This window comes from Sycon ciliatum, chromosome 1 (assembly GCF_964019385.1).
Source record: "Sycon ciliatum chromosome 1, ocSycCili1.1, whole genome shotgun sequence".
Taxonomy (NCBI): Eukaryota; Metazoa; Porifera; class Calcarea; order Leucosolenida; family Sycettidae; genus Sycon; species Sycon ciliatum.
In genome coordinates this window covers 34813222-34826711 of record NC_088643.1, presented here as the reverse complement: position 1 = coordinate 34826711, position 13490 = coordinate 34813222, and the positions used below count along the sequence as shown (strand labels likewise).

Below are 13490 nucleotides of genomic sequence, written 5' to 3'. Positions count from 1 at the left end.
TTAAAATTTCACCAGTTGTAGTCTTCGGGGTGCTGAGTCGAATGGTCGTGGTCCGAGGAAGCTGAGACGCTCCCTTCCTACTTGAATCCCAATCGAACTCGCGCACTTCCACCGAAACTGGGTGACTGCGCCCTACTAGATGGGGATTTGTATGCAAAATGTCACTAAAAGCGCCTTTTCGTTCTTATAAAAGCACGGATGACCGCGATTGGCCCATATGTTGTAGTCTTTTGGACGCTGAGTCGACTGGTTTTGGTCCGAAAAGGCTGCGATGCAGCGTTCCTCATTTATTCCCAATCGAACATGTTTGAAGAAGCGGTCACGTGCTCCTGCGTACACCAGTCACCGTGCCTGCAGGGTACAACTTACTAGCCTGTTTGACCTTTTTTGGGTGCAGTCCTGTCACTCGAGTTGAACTCGAGTTCAACCTTCGTGTGAAAGTTGCCACCTGCTGGCGTGGTGACCAGGTGATTTGGGCACCCAGGACCATGTGACCGCTTCTTCAACCATGTTCGATTGGGAATAAAGGAGGAACGCTGCATCGCAGCCTTTTCGGACCAAAACCAGTCAACTCAGCGTCCAAAAGACTACAACATATGGGCCAATCGCGGTCATCCGTGCTTTTATAAGAACGAAATGGCGCTTTTAGTGACATTTTGCATACAAATCCCCATCTAGTAGGGCGCAGTCACCCAGTTTCGGTGGAAGTGCGCGAGTTCGATTGGTATTCAAGTAGGAAGGGAGCGTCTCAGCTTCCTCGGACCACGACCATTCAACTCAGCACCCCGAAGACTACAACTGGTGAAATTTTAATTTTTGCCTTAACTTCCCCTTTAACTTCAGCAGTATTTAACTGTATGGTTAGTTCGAATAGCAGTTTTAGCAACAAAATTTAATATGGATTAGGTCAGCTCCAGCGAATCTATCTGCTGGAAATCAGCAGCATTTACTTCACTGTTTGGCGTATATTGTAGTTTTAGGTTCAGGTTATGTTTCTGCCGAAGATCAGCAGCATTCTAAACTTATTAGCTCGGTTTATAAAAGAATTAGCTTTTAGATAAGGATATTACTGTTCAGTGGAGTATCCATCAACATTACAGTAAAGGTACTCTCGATATTAGGTTTAGAAATTAGTCAGTTTAGTAGTGATTATTGGAAAATCATGAAAAGCAGATAAAAGAAATAAAATGATAAAAAAGCAAACATTTAGCACATTTTACAGGCTCCTGATTTCGGTTGATCTATGTCATTATCCTAACTACTGGCATGCACCTGGAAATCCGGTCGTGGGTCAAGCGGCCCCAGGGCGCTGGCCATGAAGCCGTGAGTACGCATACGAACAACATAATTATGCACTGCATGCAACGTTCTGTACACACTGAGGGCGCCGGCCCTAGTCATTCGACCGGATTTCCAGGACCACGACAGGAGATACTGAACCATAAACACCAAGCAATAGCAGACGGAATCATACCCCCCCCCCCCCTCACACACACACACAACACATGCATAAGCTGTATGGACAGATAGGTCCCAAGGTGGAGCAACAAACCGTCGCTAGGTTTCTGAAACAGCGCCACGATATAGTCGAACAAATCTCTTTTTTATGAGAGGCAATACCAGCAGTGCGAAAGGAGTTGTAAGAGCGCACATCCTGTGCTGTCTTCCCAAATGGAAATAGATAGGCTTGAGTGGAAACTCATAAAGCTACAGCTTCATGACCCAGATCCTATTTTGCGTCGATGCCAGAAACGCAAAATGCAGCTAGGAAGGAGCAGTGAAAACACGAACAAAGGCATTGTAGTAAAACTGATCCAACATGGGTACTGTACCTGAACGAAAGGAGAGCACCCCTTCCAGCGATGGATACCTTGAGTTCCAAAGGTTCTGGCCGCAAAACATCCGGACGGTACGACAGCGTAGCAGTTGTTTGTGACCGACAAGGTGATATGAGTGGCGCACCCGCAGGGCAATCCCAGTGTCCGCAATAGCTAGCGGTACACAGCAACATGTTTTCCCACAAAACAACAGAAATAACGCTTGTTAGTAGATAATCGTGTGCTTGTTGAACTGCTAGTTGGCAAGAGTGAGGGAGAAAGTGGAGATGCATCCTATTCACGATTCAATAAGGTGGTCAAGTAGGACACCAGAATCCCCTTACGACATAAGAGGGATAGTCAACAAAGGAAATTCTTACCTCTTGGGAAATGTAAAAAGATGCAGCCAGAAGTTTGCCGCCGTCACACCGCGCATGCGCATCAAGCCTCTTGATACACTCCTTGGCTGCAAAGAAAAAGAGAAAGACAACAGAAGACAACGCTGAATCATCACAGGACAGTGTTTTATTTTTACAGCGGACCCACACGAAGACGCCACATGTTGTTATGCGGGCAGGAGTGTTCCTATAAAGCGTAAAGAAGGTTGGCGAGGAATACACAACACGTGGTGAAAGAGATGAAGGCCAAAATGTACCTTCTTCGCTTCCCGTGGCGCTCCAGTTGAGAAACCTGCACACGATAGTCGGAATCCTTCAGAAATAAGTCTCTCGACTACATCTTATCTTTGCTCTGTATACACCTATCAAATGCTGGCCGGCTTTACAGTGTCTCGGATTTGCCTCAAAGAAAGCAAACGGAGAAGAAGGACATCACGTCCTTCCTTCCAAACAACAACGAAGAATGAAGCATGTTCTTGATCTACAAGGAAAAAGTAATATTAGTTAGTTGATTCAACCCGGCCTCGCTGGCGAGCGGATGCAGCTGCTAGCATTCTTCGAGCGTGAACTTTGACCTCACACCATACGATTCTCGGAAGCCGTCCAACGGCCCTTGCCCGTTGCAGTCTAGCAGTGCTAGCCGCGTGGTCTACCACTGTACCAGCAGTAACAATACAACCGCTTCATCGTGTAAAGCACTCGCTAATGCATGGCGAAGGACATCGCGGTCTGGTGTGAACTTTGAAATGGGCCAATCAGCTACTGACACGTAGTTAGCACGTGGCACGGTGACTTCTGTACAGAGCTAGAGAATTCCACCAGACAACGACAATCACCTGGTTGGGAAGTAATTGCTCGTCTGCTAGCATTAGATGCAGCCTAGCCTACGGACACTCAAACTAGTAGCACTAGACGTAGATCTACTCAGAAGATTCTAGACTGCGCGAACAGCAGGCAGTGCGCCGGCAGATTCGGCTCGAACAGACGTCCGTAGATCTTCACACCTCGACCCGATCGACCGAGCCGCAATCGCTGGCTCATCAAAACGCAAACCACGCAGGGGTCCGCTAGCACACTAAGGAACGAAAATCAGTCGTGACCTGCTCTCGAAGAAGGAACACTATACTAATGCAATACGGGTACGAGTCGTACATATATGTTTATTGAAGACTCAAGTATGGATACGTCGACGAGTCCATTAAAACTCGCCACAGCTTCGATACATCCATGCATCTCGATCTCTGGACGGAATACAGCAGTGCAATGCATTAAAGGGGAAGTATACCCTAAAATCAAATTTTCACCAGTTGTAGTCTTCTGGGTGCTGAGTCGAATGGTCTTGGTCCGAGGAAGCTGCGACGCTCCCTTCCTACTTGAATCCCAATCGAACTCGCGCACTTCCACCGAAACTGGGTGACTGCGCCCTACTAGATGGGGATTTGTATGCAAAATGTCACTAAAAGCGCCATTTCGTTCTTATAAAAGCACGGATGACCGCGATTGGCCCATATGTTGTAGTCTTTTGGATGCTGAGTCGACTGGTTTTGGTCCGAAAAGGCTGCGATGCGGCGTTCCTCCTTTATTCCCAATCGAACATGGTTGAACAAGTGGTCACGTGCTCCTGGGTGCCCAAATCACCTGGTCACCGCGCCAGCAGGCGACAACTTTCACACCAAGGTTCAACTCGAGTTCAACTCGAGTGACAGGACTGCACCCAAAAAAGGTCAAACACGCTAGTAAGTTGTACCCTGCAGGCACGGTGACCAGGTGACTGGTGTACGCAGGAGCACGTGACCGCTTCTTCAACCATGTTCGATTGGGAATAAAGGAGGAACGCTGCATCGCAGCCTTTTCGGACCAAAACCAGTCGACTCAGCGTCCAAAAGACTACAACATATGGGCCAATCGCGGTCATCCGTGCTTTTATAAGAACGAAATGGCGCTTTTAGTGACATTTTGCATACAAATCCCCATCTAGTAGGGCGCAGTCACCCAGTTTCGGTGGAAGTGCGCGAGTTCGATTGGGATTCAAGTAGGAAGGGAGCGTCTCAGCTTCCTCGGACCAAGACCATTCGACTCAGCACCCCGAAGACTACAACTGGTGAAAATTTGATTTTAGGGTATACTTCCCCTTTAATCAGCGAAAGAGCGCGTTCATGCACTCACACTAGTAATATAGGTCCAGAGTTCATTCAACTCTGCATCACTCGCGCTGCCGCGCCATTACATGAGCTGACATTTGCTGGTGTCTAGCTGCTGGCGTAGACTGGTAGATTATCTCTTGCATTCTCAGCCTGTCGTATGGCAGCAATGGAAAAGGAACAGTTGTGGCTGTCACTTCGGTGCTTCAAGGAACTGTGTGCAGTGTGACCTGTGTGTCACCACAATGTGTTTCAACAAAGCCTTCGAAGGAGGCATACAGGCCTCTCCAGACAGCTGTCATACGCTCAGCTGGATACGCTGACCACGACTCTTGTAATGCTGCTGCTACTAGGTCCACCAAGCGAAGGAATCACCAACACGTCAGCGCATCCGCCATCGCATCAAAAACACCTTTCTTTTTCAGCATGATGCTCATACTCCTCTGCCATGCACTCGTGCCTGTCACGCTCTCCAGGTCAGGATGTCAGTTGCCCCTGCTACAGTTCCGGTCTTCAGGTCGCAGCGCTTGGCTATTGCCAGTATTGGCAACACAGACAGTGAATGGCCAGATTCCCACTTCCGAAAAAAGCCTCCTTTGATCTTGCCATCCCAACCTCCCAAACAAAGGTAAGTAAGATATCTTGATTGTACTGGGTTTTACCTGTCAAAAAGTGCGTGAGGGATAAACGACAATTGCGATGAGCCGGACCAAGTAGGCTAACTGCTGCAAAGATTTATCTTTCAGGTCTGTGAAAGAAGGAATTTTCCAAACACTGTTCTAGAAACCAAAGTTTGCATTGAACGGCGATGCTCATTACTATGCGTCTTTGTCATTTCGTTGAATGTTTCTATGACAACTAGTGTGCTGGATGAGCATTTGTTGTCAATGACTCAATTTCTTTTACTCTCCATAGGCTATTGGATTATTTTCCTTACTCGGTCTATTTATAACCAGTATCTACATGAGAGTGTGGTGTGTCTCTATGGTTACCGGTGTTCGGCACACCCGGTTCATGTAGCATGCTGCAAATTAAGGTGCTCTTGTTTGTTGCTGATAGAAAGATTGCCACTTCCCTAGTTTTGTTTCACCAATATGCTTTTCTTTTGACAACTATTGGCACTTCCCCTTTTTGGACCTTATCTGGAAGGCCCATTCTTGCATATTCAAGCAGCAGCCAAGGGAGCTAGCTCTCTTGGTTATGCTGGTAGAAGGACTGGGTCCGACCCACCGTCCGAGGGGATCCACAGGATTTCCTGTGGATATGAGATCCCCTCGTTTGAGGGGATTATGAGCCATAATCCCCTCAAACCAATAAGTGGATCAAAACCTGGAGAGGCGACGAACAAACGACTACCGGTATCAGAACTACCGGTACTTCGCGTTCGGTGTTCCGTTCACAGACTGTCAGTGCACTGGTTCATGCTACATGCAGCGCTGCTGATCACCCGAAATGTGTGGTCTATCATAATATTGCACAGTGTCCGCGAGGATTATTTTTCATAATCCCCGCGGCGATGCGCGCCTTGGGGATTTGAAAAATAATCCCCTCGAACCGTGCAATATCCTATCCATAGTCATACAGTCATCATTGTACTAACAATCATAAATCATTTTTGTAAATAGTAGGACTACATTGTAGTACTTGTACAGTCAGTAACTACTACTAGTACGGTACAGTTGTCGGCAAAAAGATAGTCCACGAGCTGTTGATCTGATGCATGCAGTCATGATGTCTGAATCGAGGATGGTAATCTTCATGGAGAGCGAATCACATTTGCTGCATTCACTAAAACATTTTTGGAATAAAACGTTCCCTCAGAAGTCGAGTAAAAACATTGAAAGCAGTTTAGAGTTTTGTGACAGCCTCGGTTGTGAACCACAATGCTGCCGACATCGCCAAGTCCAATACGGGTGTTGAAATGGCACGCTAGCTAGCCCCTAGCGCGCGACGCAGGGACATGCAGGCTCATCGAGCAGCTAGGACGATGGACGATACTTGCAAGAGGAAATTATGGTTCTATGAACTGTAAGTGAATGAGATTCAATCTGGTAGTTTGCACTTACCACACCCATACCGATAACGCCAATGAAGAGGGACGAACCGTATTCTGAAGGGCATGATGGCAGACGTTGTATTGTGACTATGCTCGACGTTAGTGATTATTATTATTATTATTATTATTATTATTATTATTAGAAAGGTTTGCTCCCCACACCGGAGCTCGCGCTATTCCGCCGACTTTGCTTGACACTTGACGAGCTCCGGTGTGGGGAGCAAACCTTTCTGACAAATCATCGCCGAAGTCGCAACCACTACTTCGTATTATGTTTATTATTATTATTATAGACAACACCTCATGGCATGAGAAGAAAATCAGCCAGTACGGGAGATGTGGGTGTTAACCAACCATGGTGAATAAAAGAAGAAAAGAAGAAAAGTAATGGTCAAGACGGAGAAGCATGGGCGGGACAGGTGATGGTGAATCTAGTGAGCAGATTTAAATGCGTCCAGGGTACTGGCATTGCGCGTAGTAGCGGGCAGCGCAAGCCAAGCAGAGTAGGCAACAAAGAGTGGAGAGCGTACAAGGGAGGACGTTTTAGCCAAGGGGAGGGCAACAGAGCATCTTGTCTGGGAGCCATCTGTGATTCGGAACCAGTTATACACGTAAAGATGAGGAGGATGTAGAGCTAGTTTAAATTTGTGAGCAAAAGTGCAAATTAATTTTTGACGGTGGGTCGACAGTGGGCAAGCATTTGCAAGGACATACAGGGAAGCAGAAGAGTAGAGAGGGGGTAGACTAAACAGGATACGAAGAAGTTTTCTATGGTGGATTTCGAGACACTCAGCAAGAACCGAGGACAAGCCACACCAGCTAACAGCAGCGTACATGAAAAGAGGCAGGATGTACAGTTTGTAAAACAAAATTTTACATTTGAAAGGAAGATGGAAACAATGGGGACGTATAACACCTAGGGCAGAGCTTGAACGGCTGCAAAGAGCATCAATATGGAAAGACCAAGAGAGACGATCATCAAGCATTATTCCCAGGTGTTTATGGTTGGAAACAACCTTTATGGGTTCTGGGAAATCAGGATGGTGTGAAAGTGACATGGATGAGATTAGGGGAAGGAACATTATTTCGGTTTTAGTCAGGTTGGGTCTAAGTCGCCATGTTTGCATCCAGCGTAGGACACTGCATATCTGAGCCAACACTCGAGGTACAAGAGCCGCTGAGGACGAGGATGCTGACAGTAGGGTTGTATCATCAGCAAATAACGAGACACCTGGGTCTATAGAGGGTAAATCATTTACGTATGCTACGAACAAAAGAGGTCCAAGTAAGGAGCCTTGGGGAACTCCAGAAGACACTGGTAGAGGATCAGAGTTGATGGAGAGGGCAGAAACAAACTGTGATCGGCTACTCAGATAGGACTCCAGCCAGGACAGAGCAGGGCCAGACACACCAAAGACAATATGTAGCTTGGCAAGGAGGCCACGATGCCAGACAGTATCAAAGGCCTTTGCCAAGTCAAAGAAACAGAGAGCAATATGGTGTCGAGCATCACGAAGGGTGGCAATGTCTTGTACTAGACGAGCTAGTTGGTCAGAGGTTGAGTCGTTGCGCCGAAAGCCAGATTGGGAAGGGCTAAGGCATGGTGAAATGTGGCAATACAACTGGTCGTAAAATACCTTTTCACATACTTTTGAAAGGGAGCAGAGAAGAGATATTGGACGATAGTTTGAGGCTTGTAATCGGGAGCCTTTACACTTGTAGATGGGCGTGACCTTAGCGATCTTCCAACGATCAGGAAATACGCCGGAGGAGTAGGAAAGGTTGAATATAAGGCACAGTGGGTACGCCAGAGATGGAGCCAGAACTTTGAGAACTTCATTTGGTAGGGCATCAGGACCAGGGCTTTTGTTGCTTTTTAGTCTTTTTAGGTAGCTGCGAACAGATGATGTGGTGGTATGTATAGAGCGCAGATCAGAAGACACAGTCGCAGAACGTTGCAGAGGTGGTATTGGAGAGGAATGGTCGTCTGGAATACCAGCTGATGTTGATTGCGTATTGAGAGTATTAGCTACTGACTTGGGGTCAGTCACCATCGAACCATTGGAAGCTAATAACGGAGGTATATCTTGACGTGTACTAGTTGTCCTTTGAGTGCGAACAAAGGCATACAGGTTAGGCCTGGAAGAGGGGTGAGATAGGGTGGTAGTGAGCGAACGTAAATATGCTCGATACTTAGAACGTGACAATGACTTCACCAGATTGCGCTGTTTTTTGTATAAAGAAATATTAGCATAGGTGGAGTACTTCTTACTTAAGCTGTAGTAGTCGTATTTGAGTTTAATTGCACCTTGGAGATCTTTGTCGAGCCAAGGGATCTTGGGGTTACGGCTGGACTGACGAGGGTGGTGGCTGCCATGTTTGGGTGTAGCGGGTCTTGCTCCGTATTGTTTGTAACTCACACAGTACTATAGTACATGTGAGCAGTGCTCTGCAAAAACCAACCTTAGGTGCTATTTTGGCGAAATTGATATTTTGCTGGAGTGTTGAACCATGACCCTTTCTTCAACTTCTGGTGAAGTTTCAGGTGAATTGCATTCATATTCAGGTAGATACAATGTCAATTTCTTTGTAATTGCCTTGCGCAAATTTTGCAGGAAACATAGCGAAAATCCAGGATTTTGTGCTACAGATTGGAACAAATGCTGTGAGAATTGCAGCGGCATGATTGCAACCAAAGTTTGAAGAATAAACCTGTATGTCGTATTCTTCAAAAGGAAAAGTTAAAGGTAAGCCTAAAATCAAATTTTCACCAGTTGTAGTCTTCAGGGTGCTGAGTCGAATGGTCTTGGTCCAACGAAGCTGAGACGCTCCCTTCCTCCTTTATTCCCAATCGAACTCGCGCACTTCCACCGAAACTGGGTGACTGCGCCCTACTAGATGGGGATTTGTATGCAAAATGTCACTAAAAGCGCCAATTCGTTCTTCGTGCACTTCCCTATGTCCAGCAATACAACAAGATCAGAGTGGTCATGGTCAGTTCTTGAGCTTCGAACGGGCAGAATGGCAAACATTTGGCCCTGCTGTGAATAGTTTAGCTCGCCCTGGGCGAGTTGTTTATTGAAATGTGGCAATTTTTCTTGGTGCACTTCCCTATGTCCAGCTATGCAACAAGATCAGGGTTGCGATTGTCAGTTCTTGAGCTTCTAACAGGCAAAAAGGTGAGAAATTGTCGCTTTTTGACCATTTGTGCCCACGTGTCACTTTCAACGTACCTCTCTATAACATGACCAAGCTGTGATGCGAGTGGTCGCATTGAGATGATTTTTGGTTTGCTTGTAGGCCACTGGCACCCAAATTCTGTGACGCCAAAAAGTTGGCACTGTTGTGAATAGTTTAGTCGCAAATTGAAGAATCATGGGCAAAAAGGCCCAAAACTGGGAGACAGGTTTCAGCAGCCCTGGGCGAGCTGTTTATTGAAATTTGGCATTTTTTCTTAGTGCACTTCCCTATGTCCAGCTATACAACAAGATCAGGGTGGGGATAATCAGTTCTTGAGCTTCGAACGGGCATAAAGGTGAGAAACTATCGTTTTTTGACCATTGGTGCCCACGTGTCACGGTCAACGTACCTCTCTATAACATGACCCGGCTGTCATGTGAGTGGTCGCATTGATTTAAATATTGGGTTAGCTTTTGGGCTAACCCTAGTTAGCGATAAGACTGATGCGCTGCTCTCTATCTCATGCTAGCTGTGACTGAGCTGGCCTTACACGTGCACTCAACTGCTGCGCATGCGCGCCCAAATGCGTGCCCAAATCGCCTTGGGTAGCTCTTGCTGTGCTGACTTTGGCTTGCGCTTTCCTTTGCAGTGTCACTGAGCAGCAACCGGAATTTGTTTGAGGAGAATAGAATTATTTATTCAGACTCCTAGTCCTTGTAGATTCCTCGCAGCCATATACTGCACGCCAAACATGTTGTCTACCTCTGAAGCACGGCGTATGAACGTATCGTACTTGCGTGCCGAGCTGGAAGGCCGTGGGCTGAATTTGAGCGGAACAAAGCCCCAGCTTCTTGCCCGTTTGCTGCTCAGTTTCCAGGACACGTCGAGCTCGGCGGCACGGGAACCTCGATCCCCGTCGACCACGCCATCCTTGCGGCAGGAACACGAGCAAGAGCAGGATCTGGAGAGTGTTGCAGCAGCTTCTCCGACTCCCCAGATCCCGGACCGGAGCATGAATGACGATTTGCGCCAGTTTGTGCGGCAGGAAGTACATCCCGCCGTCACCGTTGCCTTGTCGGAGGCGATCGCTCCAATGCTGGCCACCATCACTGCCCCTGGACCCCGAACTCAGCCTTTGGCGGAGTCTTCCAACGCTGGTAATCTCTCCGTTCCCCAGACTATGCGAGAGAGAATATTGAAAGGTGACTTTGTAGATTTCACCCAGCTGCTGCCCGATACTATCGCCACCTCGTATTCTGCTCCACGCCAGCTTCAGCTGCAGTTCAGCAGTGGCGGCCAGTCTCTGGAGGTGGTGGAAGGTGGAGCTGCCCAGCCCGTTCGTCGACGCGTCCACGACTTGCCGACATGGCTGGAGGCATGGACTCTCTTCATGAACGTCGTGTGTTCTGCCAACCCTTCCCGCCTGCAGGAGATGCTCTCATACCAAGCCACCATTGTTGCTGCCAACAGGCAATACTATCCGGAGGCTTGGCTGTCGTACGACACCCAGTTTTGCTCTGCCATTTCTGCTCTGCCAGGCAAGCGCTTTGACGTTATTGACATAAATCTGTGGCAAATGTCCGTGACTAGCCGATCAAGGCCCACATGTGAGTCCTGCCGCCTCGTCCATCCCGGAGGCGGCCAGTGTCCCTTTCGTCCCCACCGTAACAACCAGCAAGCGGTCAATGGAGTCCGTACGTTGTCTAATGGCCAACCGATCTGCCGCAACTTCAACGCTGGGCGTTGCAGTCTCAGCACGTGCAAGTACGCCTATGTCTGCAACCGCTGCGGGTCCAAGGACCACAACGGATCTAAGTGCGGTAGGCGCCAGTAACTGTGCTGCTTTGGCTTCAGCTCCCGCGATTGTACATATTTCTCCCTGCACTTCACGTTCTACTGATTTCACAAGCGCATGTCCTGCTGTCCACACACCCCTCTCTGTTTCTCGCTTCGAATCACTGCTCCGTAACCACCCTGACAGTTCATTGGCTTCGTATGTTATTAACGGCCTCCGCTGCGGCTTTGACATTGGCTTTACCGGCAACCGCATAAATAACCAGCACTCGTCCAACCTCTCATCAGCATTCCAGCACTCTGCATTTGTGTCTGCACAGCTCACCGCTTCCTGCAACGCCGGCTACACGGCTGGCCCATTTGATTCGCCCCCATTCCCATTTATGTACTGCTCTGGCATTGGCGCCGTTCCGAAAAAGAATGCCAAGCTACGCTTGATACACCACCTGTCCAGCCCTGCCGGCTCCAGCGTTAACAACGGGATCCCTGCCGAGCCTTTCTCTTTGCAGTACATCAGCATTGATGAAGCCATTAACATCATTATGTCCTCCCCGTCTCCTGTCTATCTCTCTAAACTCGATGTGAAGAGCGCTTTTCGTCAAATACCTGTCCGCCCACAGGATTGGCATCTTCTCGGCATCCTGTGGCAGGGGAAGTACTACTACGACCGTGTCTTGCCATTTGGGCTCCGCTCTAGCCCGGCGGTGTTTGATGCCGTGGCAGCCACCATCGAATGGATAATGCACCACGAATTCTCCATCCCTAATTTGCTGCATTTCCTGGACGACTACTTGTGCGTGAGCGTGGGCCAGGCAGTGGCGAATCGGCAGCTGGCCATTCTTCTCCGTGCATTCTCATACCTCGGAGTCCCGCTCGCGCCTGCGAAGGTGGAAGGCCCGTCTCGTACCCTGACATTCCTGGGCATTATCCTGGATTGTGAGAAGATGGAAGCCCGGCTCCCTGACGACAAATTGGCTGACATCAAGCGCCTGATGACTGCAGCGAGCATCAACCCCACCATGTCTCAGCGCGAACTCGAATCTCTTCTGGGGAAACTCTCCTTCGCTGCAAGAGTCATCGTACCCGGTCGGACATTTATGCGGCGCCTGTGGTCTATTTGCAGTCGCTACCAGCAGCCTCACTACCGCATCAGTCTGACTACCGAGTGCCAGGAAGATATCCAATGGTGGCTACGGCTCCTGGAACAATGGAACGGAAAATCATTCTTCCTGTTCCCAGATTGGACACCATCTCCAGACTTGGAGCTGTTCACTGATGCCAGTGGCACCCTGGGCTGGAGCGCATTCAACAGCGGCCGCTGGCTTCAAGGGACCTGGTCGCCTGAGCAACTCGCTCACAGCATTGAGTGGAAGGAGCTCTATGCGTTGGTCACAGCGTGCTGCACGTGGGGCAAGGAATGGCGCCAGCTTCGTATCACAATGCACTGTGACAACAAGGCTGTGGTAGATTTCATCCTCTCCGGCACATCCAAGTCACCGCCAGTGATGACCCTGATCAGGGAGCTGTTCTTTGTGTGCGCCCGCTTCAATTTCACCGTCACTACTGCTCACATTGCTGGCCAGTCAAACTGCATTGCCGATTTGCTGTCTCGTTTCCGCATGGAGGAATTTCGGCGTCTCGCCCCAGCTGCTCAAGCACAGCAAGACCGAGCAGTGCTGCCATTCCAGCCGATGTAATATAGCCCTGACATACAGGTACCGATTGTTATTGCTAAATTGCCGTATTTAGAACCTGCGTTGGATTTCGTCCATCTGCATGCCTACCTTTATCCATCTCGTGCCTTAATCACTTGTTCTTAGCTCTCGTGCATTGGTGGTAAACGCTGCCTGGGGTGCCGTGTGCTGGTTTTCTGGGAACAGCTTCCTTCAACTGGTTGCTTTGCTGCTACTATCTCTGCTTTAAATTGCATGCTATTGGTCGGCTGTTTGCGACGCCAATCAGTAGTCATTGCACCCGGTCGCGGGTACTATTGCCGCTCAAGCATGAGCGATTGCTTTGGCCGTTTGCAACGCCAATTGCTTCACCCTGGTTGGCTGTTTGCAACGTCGATCAGGGAACTTTGTACCCGGTCGCGGGTACTGCT

At 48.7% G+C, this 13490-nt stretch overlaps 1 long non-coding RNA gene across 1 annotated transcript; it reads right to left on the bottom strand.

Moving 5' to 3' along the window:
- Positions 1-1750: 1750 nt before the first annotated feature.
- On the bottom strand, positions 1751-2681 carry LOC135806951 (uncharacterized). The gene is made up of 3 exons (XR_010551368.1): positions 2473-2681; positions 2198-2283; positions 1751-1991 (listed from the first exon to the last, which is right to left on the bottom strand). It is a non-coding gene; the product is annotated as an uncharacterized LOC135806951 (long non-coding RNA).
- Positions 2682-13490: the final 10809 nt, after the last annotated feature.